At 40.7% G+C, this 16,158-nt stretch overlaps 1 long non-coding RNA gene across 1 annotated transcript in view; it reads right to left on the reverse strand.

The window, feature by feature from the left end:
• Nucleotides 1-1,264: 1,264 nt before the first annotated feature.
• LOC140703243 (uncharacterized) overlaps nucleotides 1,265-16,158 on the reverse strand; it is a 49,855-nt gene continuing 34,961 nt past the window's right edge. The window contains exon 3 of the long non-coding RNA XR_012082649.2: nucleotides 1,265-1,869. This is a non-coding gene — a long non-coding RNA (uncharacterized LOC140703243). The remainder of the gene's footprint in view (nucleotides 1,870-16,158) is intronic.

Here is a 16,158-nt window from a genome sequence, read left to right on the forward strand (position 1 = left end):
CTGGTGAATGGTGGGTGCACATTTCCCCCACGCCTTGTTTTTTTAAAGAAAGATTGTTACCCAATTTCAAAAATAACTTTCAGTGCAATACTTTACATTCTACACAAAGTTCCACTATATTTTCAGGTTATCTTTCAGGTTAAGTCTACCCATGATTATGCCATAGAATGCAATTCCCTACCTGCTCAACTGGGAGTGGACCTCCACTGAATGACTTACTTCTGAATAGATATGCATAGGATTATGGCTTTCATCTATTAATTATATACCATACTCCTCATTATTTCGATAGCACATATTTTTTTAAAAAATATTATTTGAAACACAAATATTTATAAAACATGGCAAAGGCAAATACCATCTCAACAAAGGATACACCTGACTTTTAACTGCGCAGAGGGAAGCCTTGTCTAGCATCTCCTATGATGGAGTGTATAATAGAGAGAAAAAAGGTATATTTGTTGCTTTACAACAATTTGTGAGTCTTTGTGCAAATACAGTCAATTAGCCACTAATTGCTTATGTATCATCTAGAACAGTGGTTCCCAAACTTGGTTAACCCAGGTGTTCTTGGACTGCAATTCCAAGAACCCTTTACCACCAGCTTTGCTGGCAGTGTCTGAGAGTTGCAATATGAGAAGACCTGGGTTACTTAAAGTTGGGAACCACTGATCTAGGAACAAAAGATGCCTCTTGTTGTCTAGAGGGGCGGGGTAGAAATCGAATAAATTAAATAAATAAACAAACAAACAAACAAACAAACTATTATTTAATTGCCTTACAATTATTCATTTAAGAATGCTAGGGTTAATTGCCTAAGAGTTATTTAGTTGAGTGACTGACTTTCTTTATACCAACAGGGGTTAGAAGATGGTGACATACCCTCGTCCCCTTAGATTTAGATTAGGCATCCTTCAGTCTTGAGAGACTATGGTAACGTGCTCTGAACAGAGGACTTGGAACAGCGTCTAGTGTGGCTGAGAAGGCCTTGTCCCCTAGTTTTTAGTCAGTTAGGATACCTGGCTTTCTTCCCTGCTTGGCTTAAAGTGCCAGCTGGAAGCTCCAGAAGGCATTTCATGTTCATAGCAAATGACACTATGGGACATGACCATACATGCTAACAACATTAGGACCATAGGGGAAGGAAGTCAGTGATAATCAATCATGCACAGGATACTGAGCAAACAGATTTTTCAAGAGTTATATCTTCGTATCATATAGACATACTGTATAATTTATTTGAGACTCCTTTGGGGATAGCCAGCAGAAATTTTGAAAAAGGTTTTAGAAATGGGTGACGCTGCTGAAGATAGCAATCTTCCAGAAACGACACCAGCCAAGTGTAGTTCAACGTGACATTTTTTGTGTTATTAAACATTTAACAATCTTCTGTGCTGATAGCACATGGATCATTTAATTCCCTTATTGCTGGATAAGTCCTTTCTTTCTTCCAGTTTTAAAAAAAAACACCTTACTGAAAGAGCACCAGTACATGGCAAAATGTAAATAAATTATACAATGCTAAGTTACATTTATGAACATAGCTTTAACACCACACAGGGAAAAGGCTCTTCAAACAGGAAACTATCAATTATTGCCATGATTGTGTAACTGGGCCAAAAATGTCCCGAAGTGCACTCCATTCAAATCTTCTTTTTCCATTGGTCAAGATTCTTCTGAGCCTTATGAAAGTTAGTGGGGCTTCAGGTCCCTCGGGTATAAAGGAATCAAGTCAAAATGACAGGAAACAAGTCAAAATCATGGGAATTTGCTTTGTCTGGAGTAATGGCTCTTTCTTAAAGCCTTGTCATTTTTCAAGTGTAGACTGCAGACAGAATCTTCTTCAGTGGAGCCAATGTACATCATCACCTGTATGGAGTAATCACATGCAAAGCAATCAAAGAATAATACTGTAAATCTGAGGTGTGACCAAACTTTCTCCATGACAACATAGCCTTGTCTTTAGTCAGCCATAGGCACCAATTTGGCCACACACACCTCTCTTAGCAAATGCCAGGGATTTCCTACTCTTGTGATTTTTTGTTTTGTTTTCATTGCTTTTTAAAGAAAGTCTTGGGATGCTGACATTTGTGCATTTTTGTGTTTGCGAGGAAGAGATTCTCTGAGCACCACCCTTTTTTTCCTGCAAAGCTGATAATTTCTTCTGTTTTGCAATGATGAATATGTGATTTGGCATTTGGGGCTCAGTTTCTTGACTTTTCTATGGCTTTGAAAATCATCTGCTAGACTTCTCTGAAGTGAGGGTCAGAGCAGAAGTTACGGGTAAAAAAAGAGGTTTATGTTTTGGAATTCAAACTTTTATGGGTTTTTGGACAAAAGACTTTTCTTTTTGCCTTATTTGTTTGGCTGCTTTGTAATTGACCACGCCCATTGCACCAGCATTTTGTGAAGGTCCTCTCCTGGCAGCCATTTTGTGACAAAACATCCATGACGCTTTCGGAAAAATTCCAAATGTGCTGCCAGCACTCCAGAATTAGGACTTCTAGATTAGCTCTTTTCTATGAACCAACTGATTATTCAAATATTCCCAATAAATGAAATTCAATGGAACTGAACATTGGATTAATTTTAGAACAGATTTGCCAAAAATCTGATTTTCAGAATCCTAGAACCATTTATAGTTTGTTAAGTTAATATCCCTTAAAAATTAGACTAGTTCAGAAGCATGCCTTTGGCTGCACTGGGTTCTCATAAAGGCCGCGCCGTGTCTGTTGTAGTTAACCCTGTAAATTGCCCACTGAATAATTAAACAAGGTGTCCTTTTCAGTTCAGTCTTTGTCTGTTTGGTTGCTGAGTTGACAGTTGCTACTAAGCTTGGACAATGGCTGCACTACAAAGCTTGTTTCAGATGCTACTTTCAGTAATTAGCATTGTTCTAAATAGAACACCAAGTGCCATTTCACTAAGGAAGCAGAGGCAGCAGCAAATGTGGAGTTACTATGGATACCACACATCATTAAAAAAAATTAAATATAATGGTTAACGAAAAGCCACCCCCACAGCATTAGACATTTGTTTATTTGTTTTAAAACTTAAAAAGAAAGGGAGCTAGATAATAGTGAGGGAGCCAATTTGCCAAGGATACAGTGGCTGCAGTGACAGAAATAAATCACTGTATTTGGTTACGCAGGAAGCCATGGGCTCCAGAATTAGTCCCAGGGGTTTAAATTAAGCACCGAGAAAATATTTAAAATGCAAAAGAGCAGATCCTCAGGCATGCCAGCCAGCTGCAGAAAGGGAGAAACATTTTACTGGATAAAGCAGAGAAATGAAGAAGAATTAGAAGAGGCAGTCCTGGTAACCGTTTGTTATGATGATGCTGCTATGTGCCATCAAGTCACCTTGGACTTAGGGCAAGTTGACGACCTTATGAAAAAGATGACTTCCAAAATGACAGCTACTGTGATGAACACTTCAGGACAATATAAATTTATTAATAGGTGTGTGAGACCCAAGTGTGTACTAGAAGATATTCTGATTAACTTTTCTGTGATAGTGGCTTATATAAACAACTGAATGTTTGCCTTGATTTATTGGACCAATATTCCCATTTGTAATGTCCTTTTGTCCTTCTACATCACTCTACCCCAATAAATACATAGGACTCTCAAGGCTGCATCTCTGTCACAGGGATATAAGACTTTCCAACTCTTTAAAATGAACATTTCCTTTCTTTGTCTTAGTGGCTGTCTCTTAACAATATAGCTCAGTGGTTTAGGCATCTGGCTGAGGAACCAGAGTTTGGGATTTTGATTCCCCACTGGGCCTCCCTGACAAGGGCTGGAGTCAATGATCTGCAGGGTCCCTTCCAGTTCTGCAGTGCTATGGTGGTGATGATGATATACGAATGAGATACATTTGGTTGCCGTTTATCTAGATCAGCTTTCAGTGTTTGTGTCACTGCCAGAATTGTGCTTGACTTATGGATTAATACAAATGCATGCATGTATACATACACACAGAGAGAGAGAGATAATAAACATGTGTATATGAGTCAAAACAATGTTTAATATTTGATGTAGATGGTGTGGTTGCTGTCAAAGAATGTTTTCCCATGATCCCGTAGTTGGTGATGTGCCACTCCCAACTCTCTGTCAGCTGCACATTAACAGGGATGACTGTGATGTGGAAATCTCTTTACCTCAGCCCTTACCTATCTAGGCCTTTCATGTGCCAGATCTGGAGAATCCTGTGCATGCACAGATTTAGTGGACATAGGCTTTCCTGTCTCAGCTGCCTAAAAGAGTTGGACCAGGAAAACAATTTGTCAGACATAAGGCAAGGGGAAAGACCCCCACATCCCATGTCTACTGGGGTCACACAGATTTACATGGCAACACACAGAGAGAGCTCTACCGGGGACTGAATGTGCACCGTTCATTATATGACTTGCCCAGGTCATGTGGGCCATCTCAGTGCCAGTACTAAGCCCCACAGCCTTACTTCCCATGCAACTCAATCAATCCCCATGGAAAGATACTTACAAATGACCTCGCTGTGCAGAAGGATTTTCAGTTACGAAACACTGCCAAGGTCATATTAGAACAGGGCTTGTAATGTTACATTTTAAAAGGATTTTCATTGCATTATTCAATAGAACCTAGCAGTCAGCTTATTATAATTGCTGCCATTGCACAAGTACTTTTTTCATTGTTTGTTATTAACACATCATATTCCATTAATGGTAGGTCAGAAAAATACAAGGAATTATATTTGGGTATCTGATTTTCCTTTAGTCCCAAATTTTGATATTGCGCCTTGGAAAAATATTTATAAAAATATAAAGGACCAAAAAAATGCTTCCCTTGGCACTTAAAGGTATGATAGTATCACAAACCCTGTAAAATACCTGTGGAAAAGACTTTAAAAACACCCTTATAAATAATTTTTGAAAGCAATTTGGTATTATTTGTTACATCAAACTAACATAGGTGTTATTAACTACCTGAAAGTAATGCAAATGTTAGCTTATTACACCTAAACTTTGCAACTATTCCTTATACAATCCATTACCCAAAAGTAATTAACTGGTCAGTTACCTAAACTTTTATTGTTTAGTCATTAAGTCGTGTCCGACTCTTTGTGACCCCATGGACCAGAGCACGCCAGGCCCTCCTATCTTCCACTGCCTCCCGGAGTCTGGTCAAATTCATGTTGGTAGCTTCAATGACACTGTCCAACCATCTCATCCTCTGTCGTCCCCTTCTCCTCTTGCCTTCACATTTTCCCAACATCAGGGTCTAACTAAACTACTTGTACATAATTATTTCCAAGCTCTATAATGCAAGTGGATCTATTTTTTAAATGCTCGAATGATTGACATGCCATTAATTAAAGAGAAGTGTTCAGGTGGTTCAATTCAAATTAAAAGAAGTTCTTGTTTCATGCACACAAATTAGAGGTCTTGGGATATCTTCTAGATAAATGGAGTATGTCTTCAAACAACTTATTGAAAGGATTTTCCACAGCGTACTTAGTCACATGTTAATATTGAACAAATGCTGCAGAACATTTTGTCTGGAGCATTAGAGAGAATTTCTGGAGCATTACAGAGAATTTCCAGATACTTTTGACAAGATGGCAGTTCATATAAACTGCTCAAAGCACAACACAATTGTAACAGCTAAACCACATTTGCACATTTGAACAGAAACAGGATTACCTTCATTCTGAGGTGCTCTTTGTTGTTCTGTTTGGGTTTTGTTTTACCAATATTGCATTTTCACTCATATAAACATGTCATGGTACAATACAAAATCTCGGGACATTTCTTATTGTTGTTATGTGCTGCCAAGTTGCAACAGACTTACACTGACTCTAATAGGGTTTTCAAGGTAAGTGAGGTATTTAAGGAGTAGTTTTACCACTTCTACTCCCCCAGTCAGCTTTCATCGCCAAGGAAGGATTCAAACTCAGATTCGTCACTCTGTCCGCTACACACCACACTTATGTGTCATAAATAACTAAGGCTATAATTACATGCCCACCTACCCAAACTTCGGTTCATGCTGAAGGATAGACTATAGAAATAGTAGCAGAACAGAACTGTTAAAAAAAGAACACCCAAACCAAATCAAAACTATATGCATTTCAGAACATAATAGGGGGCTTGATGAATCAACGTAATTTTTTTTCTAGTTTAGTTTTCTATGTCTGCAGTGGTTAACCAGATGGTCCAGAAAAACTCACAAACAGGATATAAATGCAATAGCACCTGCTAACTTGAATACACACACAGATGGTATTGAGAGGCATATATTGACTCTGATCCTGGAAATAATACATCGTTATAAAGGATTAATACTTACCAATTGCCTTATCTTCCATTAGCTTGTCTAATCCTCTTTTTAAAGTGATCCAAGTTGGAACCATCACTACAGTTTGTGCCAGAACAATCATAAGTATTATTAGCACTACAGTTAAAGGGAGGGTGGTTTTTCCCCCCGAATCACATAGAGCATTTTTGTGTATGCAATGATTGCATCCCTGCAGCAAAATGGACACTGACCAATTTCTTCAGAATCATTCATTTATTTAATTGATTTTATATCTCACTGTGGGAGTGGCACAATCCCTACGGAGGATGACCAGGCTGGATCCAGTGGCCAGACCACCCCACTAATGACCAAAGCAACTTTCCCACACACAGCTCTCCTGCAGGCTGAGGTGAAGAGGTGGAGATGGAGGAGAAGCACGTGGCTTCCCCACAGCTGTAAGAGGAGGGCTGTGGAGAGAAAGCGAGGGACCCTCTAGCAGATGGGGATAAGATGGAGAGAGGGGCAGCGGAAGTGGCAGACCTGTGGGAGGAGGTAGAGGGGAGTGTGGAGGAGGAGGCTCGCCAAGTAGAGTATGCAGTTCAAGTGGAGGCCTTGGGAACCAGCAGTGTGTCAAACATAAGGACCCTTGGACTGATGAGTGGATCTGTCTCTGCCTGCCATCTAAGGTGGAGTGAGTCTGGTATGCCAAGAAGACGCAGAAGCTCTCCCATTGGGGAGAGCATGACTGGTGCAAGAGGAGAAGGTGTGGGTGAGGAAAGGGCCAGAGGAACGAGTACTTTATACCATTCACACCCCCATCACCCCTTTGCCGGATACCCGTCACCCGCAAGGTGCTGAGGCCTCTGCTTTGTACTCAATTGCCACTACCAAGGGGGGACCCAACAGTCTAGAGACGGAGGCAACTGTGTCGGGCTGCCTGATCCATCCCTGCTGCAGCATCCCCTGTCTTGCACACCTCCAGGGAGTTCTGAACCTGTTGGAAAAGGACGGTTTTGCTAACGAAAACTGCTTCCATGATCTGTAGGAAAAGAGAGCTAGGCTTTTCCCCCAGGTTAGCTTAGGTCCCCTATAATGATATTTGCTATGTTGTGTTAATTTGTTTGCTCTTTTTATTCCAAGTTAATAAACCCTTGGTTTGGTTCGCCTGCAAACTTGTGTCAGACTCATGGTGGGGAGCACTGGGGACACTTACACTCACCTTTTGATGACGACCAAAACTCAAGGCAGATGCTAAAGGAACAAGAGCACCCCAGCCTTGTTTTTCAGATCCATTGTTAGCCAAGGTACAACAAATTAATCTCTTCCAGTACAGCTCTTAACCCTTGATTCCTTACTTCTGTTTCACATCTTACAATCTATGCCTCCTTTCGCCAGCGCAGAAACCCGATCAGTGACAAGGAGTCTTGGCTTGGCTAGGGTTGACAGTTCTCAGGTGACCATCTGAAAGTTCAAGGAATTGTTCTGCTTCTCTGGGTCTCCAGGAGAGGAGAGGAATCTCATTTAGCACTGTAGAGGGGGGACGGGAATTTGATTTTTGTGTCTGAGATGGGTTTAAAGCCTAGACATCCATCTCCACCTAGCCACTAAAAACATATTGTTTTTCTTTCCAATTCCAACTTGCCAGATTATTTGGCTAGCCAAGTTTTGGGTCCATTTACCTGGATTCATCTCACATCTGTTTCCACACTCAGTTGACCCAGAAAGAGCTTGTAATGGTCTCTGTGACTCACACAAATGGCCCTGGAGCAGGGAAGCTGGCAAGTGATTGGGTCTGAGTCCCAAGTCTGAGTCTTTGGTACCAAGTCCTGAGTCCCCAAGTCCAAGTCCCTGTTAAGCCTAGTGGCGCAGTGGTTAAAACACTGTATTGCAGCCAAAACTGTGCTCACGACCTGGGGTTCAAATCCCAGGTAGCCGGCTCAAGGTTGACTCAGCCTTCCATCCTTCCGAGGTCGGTAAAATGAGTACCCAGCTTGCTGGGGGGCAATGTGTAGCCTGTATAATTAAAATTGTAAACCGCCCGGAGAGTGCTTGTAGCGCTATGGGGCGGTATATAAGTCCAAAATAATAATAATAATAAATAAAAATAAAAAAGAAGGGGTGGGTGGGTTCTGAGTCATGAGTCGAGTCCGAGTCTTTGAAAAACAACAACACTCAAGTCAAGTCCCTGGTGTGACTTAAGTCCAACCTGACAGCAAGTCCTGCGACTCAAGTCCCCATCCCTGGCCTGTCCAAAGGTTTGTCCAGAATGTTCTAAGGTAAAGGTTCCCCTTGACATTTTTTAGTCCAGTCATGTCCGACTCTAGGGGGCAGTCCTCATCCCTGTTTCCAAGCCGTAAAGCCAGAGTTTGTCTGAAGACAGTTTCCATTGTCACGTGGCCAGCGCGGCTATACATGGAATGAGCAATTTAGGTGGGAATCCTGCCCCACTACTTGTGCACAATTCTGTGTACTTCCAACTGTATTTTTTTTCGGTCTGCTGTCAGAGAGACATTGCCTGGCTCATGTCTCTTTCTGAGTTTCTTTCTATGCATTCCTCATCACTAAATTTCCCACTTATTTTACAAATGCAGTAAAATTCCCCCCACCAATACACACTCCAAGTACTCTTTTTGTCTGGACAAGGAACACTCTTTTGCGGGCCTCTTTCATCTGCCAGGGCTTCACCAAGCAGGGACTAAAACTTCAGTAATCAAAAGTGAGACTTCATCTGTAGGAGAAGTTGTTGACAGCCACTGATCAGGCAGCACACACCATATGGCTCATGTGAATATATTTCTGAGACCTTCCAAAGAAAAGACTTTGTGCAACCTTTATCTGCCCTGCCTTGTCTTCCATCAACTTATCTAATCTTTTAGATTCGCTATCGCTACCTCATAAGGAGCCAGGCTCCCAAACATCTCCAGCACTGCATACTCCTCACTCGACAACCGTAGACCTGGCAAACTTATCTTTGACTTGAGACATTATTGTTGAGCTTAATATTCTAAAGCTTTTTCAACAATGGCAGACAAGGCCTCTCCTTTTTTCCCCCCATAGACATTGTTTGGGTTATATATCACACAGAGTGCATCACTGAGATGATGTATGGTGCTAATCTTTCAAGAAAGCATTATCTCTTGGGTGATATATTGGCATAATGTATCATTAAAACACCATTCATGCAGGTACCTATATATTATTCAGTCCCACATGGGCTAGCAACAACTGAAGCCTGGGAATCAGGCCAGATTAACCTATTAAATCAAAGCTGTTTGAAATCCAAACATAAAATAAAATTAAGCACAAGAATCTCCCAGTCAACGAACATGGGAACACCACAGAACAACACATTATTAAAGCACAGTTTGAATGGGGCAATGGAAATGGTCTTTTATTTGCCAAGATTTTTTCCTTCTAGAAAAAAGGGAAGCTGTAAAAAGATACTAAAAGTGGCTGAAACACCATTTCCCACTGGCTTTATATGTCCTTGCCGTTTAGTTAGGAAACTGGAGAAAAATAAGTGTTTAAATAGTGACAGTGCAAACACAGAGAGTTTGCAGAAACCTTCAGGCATTTCTTCTTTAACATGTCCCTGGACTGTCTCTGAATTTAGAAACTGAAACACTTCTCTTGATCTTTAATAAGCTTAAGTGCCACAAACTCCAGTTAGCAGGAACTCACAGAAGGGAACTGTGGAATGCTAATGTGTGTTATTGCTTTCCATAAAAATATAGATATGTATTATGGATTTATTTTAAATTATATACTTTACTCTGGGTTTAAAGTATTCCAATTAATTAAAAGGAAGATATGAAGTAATACTGGCTGTAGTTCTGTTTTTTGAGACTTTTTTTAACCCCCAGCAGTGTTTTCTAATATGCTAATATGCACTGGATTATAGAGATAGTTGGACACTGTCATCGAAGCAACCAAAATGAATTTGACACAACTCCGGGAGGCAGTGGAAGATAGGAGGGCCTGGCGTGCTCTGGTCCATGGGGTCACGAAGAGTCGGACACGATTAAACGACTAAACGAAAACGAGTGTTTTCTAACAAGGCTCTGTACCGTTAATAGTTCTACAGATGGGATGCTTTGCCACCTGGATACAACTTTTGCCATCACTGCATCTATAAACTGGAGAAAGCTGAACTGAGGCCCTATCAAGGTGCATGATGACTACACTGATTTTTCTTAAAGACACTATACCAGTCTAAGTGACCTGCTCCATACCTGTGGCTGATCCTCCAAGCTCTTACATGTACTCTCACCTGTCTGTTTCTTTCTTATTCTCTTTTGGGAGCAGTGACACCCTAGCATAGGAAAGCATGTGGTATTGGAGGCCTGGCCCAATTTGCACTGGTACTGACTCTCCCAAAGGAAGCATTACTTCTCTTTTAAACCTCTAAACTCGTGGATCCCCCAACCTTGGGTCTCTAGATGTTCTTGGACTAAGACTCCCAGAAGCCTTCATCACAAGCTGTGTTGCTCAGGATTTCTAGGAGTTGTCGTCCAAGGACATCTAGGGAATCCAAGGTTGAGAACAATTGCTCTATCGCTCCTGAGAGCAGAACAGTGGTCTATTGGACAAAAGCCAACTTTTGGATGAATTAAGAGTGGAATATTTATTTGCCAAATGCACCCTATACTCATCAAGTGTCTGGGTTTCCATGAGGCTGTCAAGTTTCAGCTTTAGCCGTGCAGTTCAGGTTTTGGGGGTTATTCTATGGATCTTCATCTTTGACTCTGGAATCTCAAGGAGAGGAACACAACATTGGTTTTGTTCTGGGGTCCAGCCTAACATACTGCAGATCTCTCTGAAATCTACCACTAGATGCAAATTTACTCATGTCTCACGATGTTTGAAAACCATGTGTTCCTTTTGTTTTTAGCAATGTACTTGTGCCCCAATAGCTACACAGCCTTCAGCCTAAAATATTTTCCCATTAAACTTTGGAAAGCTGACCTTTAGATTTAAAATTCATCAAAATGTAGTTTTTTGAACTTAGGTTTCATTATTGTGTCTCCACGTTGCCTAGCTGTCATAGATTCAGTGTTTTGTAGTTATTGTTGAACTATCTGCTACCTGTGACATCCCAAGGACACACTGCTATTTGCCCTAAAATAACAGAGGATGGGATGCTGCTGATAAGCAATCTTAATCTCCAAATTTATACCTCTGACAAGTTTATGTTGCATAGTTTTGAATTTTGGTTAAATTCTCTGGCTGTGCAGCAGAGGTTCAGAGACTCACAGAGCAGAATTAGGTTCAAGTTCCCCAGTTCAGTCCACCGCTTTTTCTCATCAATAACTGACACTTACAATCTCAATAACTCACTCTGAGACATTAGTGGTAGAACAAGTTAAAAAAATATTTTCTTTACTTGCAGTTCTGAACAGATCAAGGTAAAGGTAAAGGTAAAGGTTCCCCTTGACAATTTTTCTCCAGTCATGTTCGACTCTAGGGGACGGTGCTCATCCCCGTTTCCAAGCCATAGAGCCAGCGTTTTTGTCCGAAGACAATCTTCCGTGGTCACATGGCCAGTGCGACTTAGACACGGAACGCTGTTACCGTCCCACCGAGGTGGTCCCTATTTATCTACTTGCATTTGCATGCTTTCGAACCGCTAGGTTGGCGGGAGGTGGGACAAGCAACGGGAGATCAAACAGCAAGCTAAAAACTTGGCTGACTGCTTTGATTAACAGACCTCAACAGATTCACAGCCTGCTTCCAGCAGGCTTCTGCAGACTACATTCTAACAGTACAACTCTAACTGCATATCTGCTAGCAGACTAAAAGAAAGATGAAAAGATATTTAAACAGAGAGGCTTCGCTTTCTTTGAAATTAGAGGCAGGGAAAGAACAATTGGTTACTGCTGGATTGATTGACTGGCGCCCCAGCCTAGAAAGGTCCCTCCTAGCCAAACCTACTAGACGCAGCCTGCAGCCTACAAAGTTGAAATAACTCAAATATTTTATCCCTGTGCCAGCCTGGTCTCACTTTTCTTCTTATGTGACAGTGGTTCACTGTGAGATCCAGCCACCACTGTTATGCAAACGAGTGCAACAGAGAAAGAAGGAGGCAAGGACACAGATGGGCAAAGATTTGCATGCACTCAGAAGCTAGTTGGTTGACATTCCAAAGAAAAAGCATCTTAAATAAACCTTGTTTAAAAAGGACCCTGTTTCTCTTTAGCTGGACCTACTCTGTGGCTGGCCAGCTGATACATGAAAGTGTGGGGGAATGGTGAGTAGTATGGACCACATAAAGTAGACTGCAAGCTGCTCTCCTACACCTAGCAGAAAGTTATACCTGGAAAGCAGCAAGTAAAAAGTAAGATTGACTTGCGCTCCTTGGCCTTCATAGCCAACTAAGGACTTGTGCCTAGGTTTCTCAAGTCCTAGTCCAGCACTCAAACAACATATCACCTAGACATTCAAAACCTTTGCAGACATAATCAAACATTTTGGAGACATAATCAGGGAAAGATTAGGAAGAACTTCTGCATAATGTAGACTAGAATATATATATATATATATATATACACACACACACAGGCTTTGTCATACCATCCTCATGGCTCTTTCCTACTTGAAAGTTTCATGATGGTGATGTGCCTTCAAGGTAATCCAAGAAATCAAAGAAAAAGGTAAACCTAAATTAATAATAATTGAGTGCCATCAAGTCAATTCTGACTTATGGCAATCCTTTCCAGGGTTTTCTAGATATAGAATACTTGCCCATGACTACACAGTTTGGCTCTTCCTCTGGGCCCACATCCAGATACCTAAACCAGCGAGCAATCCTAGAATAGGGATGCTGAAAGATCAACAGGGGAATATACCACTTGACCAAGACAAATAAAGATAAGGTGGAACCAATATATTGAAGAAATATACAAAAGAGAGGAAAGGATGAAAGATTCCTTTGAAAGAGAATCCTGTGACAAAGAACCTGCAATTTTAGCAAGTAAGAAAGCTGCTCTCAAAACACTTTAAAGAAGGAAGCCACCAGGAGTAGATAGGATGCTGATAGAACCATTTCAAGGTACTAATACTGTACTGAATTTGTCAAAATCCTAACAAGAATATACCAACAAACTTGGAGGAATAACAATAGCCCACAAACTGGAAACATTCCACATACATTCCAATCTCCAAGAAAGAAGATGTCAAGAGTGCAGTAAATTTAAGACCATTGCTCTAAATTCTTATCATTAGCAGCCTCCCCTGTTCAGCTCTTGCAAATTCAACACCATGGCTTCCTTTAAACGGTCACTCCATCTTTTAATTGGTCTTTCTTGTTACCCCATTGCTATCAACTTTGCTCTCACATTACCGTCTTTTCCTAAGAGTGTTGTGTCGAAATTCTTATATCGTAATTTTTGCTTCTAGGGAGTGTTCTGGCTTGATTTGATGATCAATATATATTTCTTTTTGGAACTTCGTGGTATCTGGAAGGCTTGCCTCCAACACCATATTTCAAGTGAATTATTCTTTTTCCCATCAGCTTATTTAACTGCTTAACTTTTGCATCATTACCATAGTGTAATGTTCACCTTGCTTCCAGGCCCAAATGCTTGCACTTGGGTATCTTTTCTTGTTCCTCCACAGCTGCCCTTCCAAGTTTCAATCTTATTCTGATTTATTGGCTACAATCTCTATTTGCATTGATTGATTGAACTAAGGCACGGGGAAAAAATCAGCAGTTTCTATTTCTTAATTGTCAGCAGCAGTTATGTAATTCTTCTGTAAACATAATTGTTCTCTTCTTAATATTCAACATCATTGCTGCTTTTGCACTTTTTCCTTTCACTTTCATCAGGAGCCATTTCATTTCTGGTTTCTAGCAGTAATAGGGTTTCATTTGCATATCTTAAATTAATTCTCTCACCATATTCACTCTTCTTTCATCTGAAACTATCCCGGTTTTCTGTATAATATGTTCTACATACAGTTTGAACAGACAGAAAGAAAAATTAAGGCCATGTTAAAAGAAAAGCATATTCCCCACCATTGATATATTTTTCCTTTACTTATGAGATTTGCTCAAAGATGTGGAAAGCTTCAATATATCTTCAAATTATCAGTCCGTCCGTCCCCCCACCACCACTCCCATAAAACATAGCCAGATGCTAACTATGGAGTGAGGCAAAGAAGGGGCTAGGACAAACTTTCCTCTTCAGCACTTGCGGGAGCACTGTTGCTAAAAACATACTAAGAATATTTTCTAATATGACCTTTGCTTTTAAGATACATTAACTTGGGCAGTCTTATGTCACGTTCCTGTTCACTTGCTTCCAATGAGAGTCTCAATTCATTAAGATTTATTTCTGAGAGACTGTGTTGCATTATTTTAAAAAAATCAGTTCGAACAATAATACAATAATCAAGTTGCATCTAAATAATTATTTGCTTACATAGCCTAGGGGTTCTTCCAGATTGAGAGCTCCTAAAGCTGGCAATTAAAATATATTGTGCAGTTATTCTGCATTTTTTTTCCTTAACGGACTTTCTGGGGAAAGAAAATATATATATTGAAGAAGCTGTGGAATAACAAGATAACTGCTCAAGTGGAAGACAACTTGAAAATTTCCAGAATGAGAGAGGAGCAGTATGTAGATCAGGGTAGGGGCCACCTCAACCGAACATTTCAGGATGATGCTCCACAACTTGTTCACAAGCCAGCTATGAAAGGAAGCAGGACAATTTTACTATTAAATTTTAACTAGTAAACACCCCAGCTTTTCTATTACTTCTTGCCCATTGCCAGGTTGAAAGAAATTTTAGGCCATGAAGACAGCATCCCAATACATTCCCTTATCCTTTTATGCAGTCTTTTTGTATCTACATTACAAACACTTTTTGGAATCATACAGTTTCAACTTTCATTATTTCCCTTAAAGATTTAAGGGAACTGTAGCTTGATGTGAAGGCAGGTAATTCTGGTCAATATCCCAAAGTCCTCCCCTGCTCTCACATGCACATAAATATTATTACCGGAATCACTTGGAAAAAAAGAATAATAAACTAATTCGTCCACAGTTTATCTACATTCTCTTCCTCCTGTCCCTCCGTAGGAGCATTTGTTGTCTCTTTCATTTCCTAGGCCTAGTTGTAGTCCTTATCAGTGTGAGCAGAAGGCAGGTGACAGGAGCAGGTTTCACTCCCACGCCATGCCCTGCCCTATGTATCATCAGTGATACCATCTGGATATACCCGGCAATGGCTCTGAAAGACTGATATAGGCCATTGCTTTAAGCCACAAGGAAGAAAAAAATAATGCAAGTGAAAGTAGCAAAAGGAAAGAAAAGAAAGCCCAGTTTTAACAGCCGAGCAAAATATATGGATCTCATGGCAAACAATCAGATATATACTTACAATTAGTGCCAGCACTGCATAGTAGAGGGAGTGAATAGCAAAAGGAACAGTAAGGAAATATGGCACGAACAACTGGACAAATTCCTGTCACTCCCTAAGATGAGGAGGGCCACTGCAATTCTTTAAATCATCATCACCATCTTAGAACTGCAGACCTGGAAGGGACCCTATGGTTCATTGTGTCCAACCCCTGCCAAGGAGGCACAGTGGGGAATCAAACTCCCAACCTCTGGCTCCAAAGCCAGATGCCTAAAGTGACAATTTGGTTGGACAAAAGAAAGGGATGAAAATTGCTCCAACCGGCACCTAGAAGGAAACACTTCCAAACCTTCTATGCACACCATGCTATTCCCACAGCTGCTTATGCACATACATCTGCCCTTCGTTTCCTGCTGGAACATGTGGAGGTTGAGGGGTTAGTATATACTCCATGCTGCCTGCCCTTAGTGACCAAGGTGTGCTTCTTCCATGCCAGCTATGTGTCAGAATTATGTCCCGA

Source organism: Pogona vitticeps, chromosome 1, assembly GCF_051106095.1.
Source record: "Pogona vitticeps strain Pit_001003342236 chromosome 1, PviZW2.1, whole genome shotgun sequence".
NCBI lineage: Eukaryota > Metazoa > Chordata > Lepidosauria > Squamata > Agamidae > Pogona > Pogona vitticeps.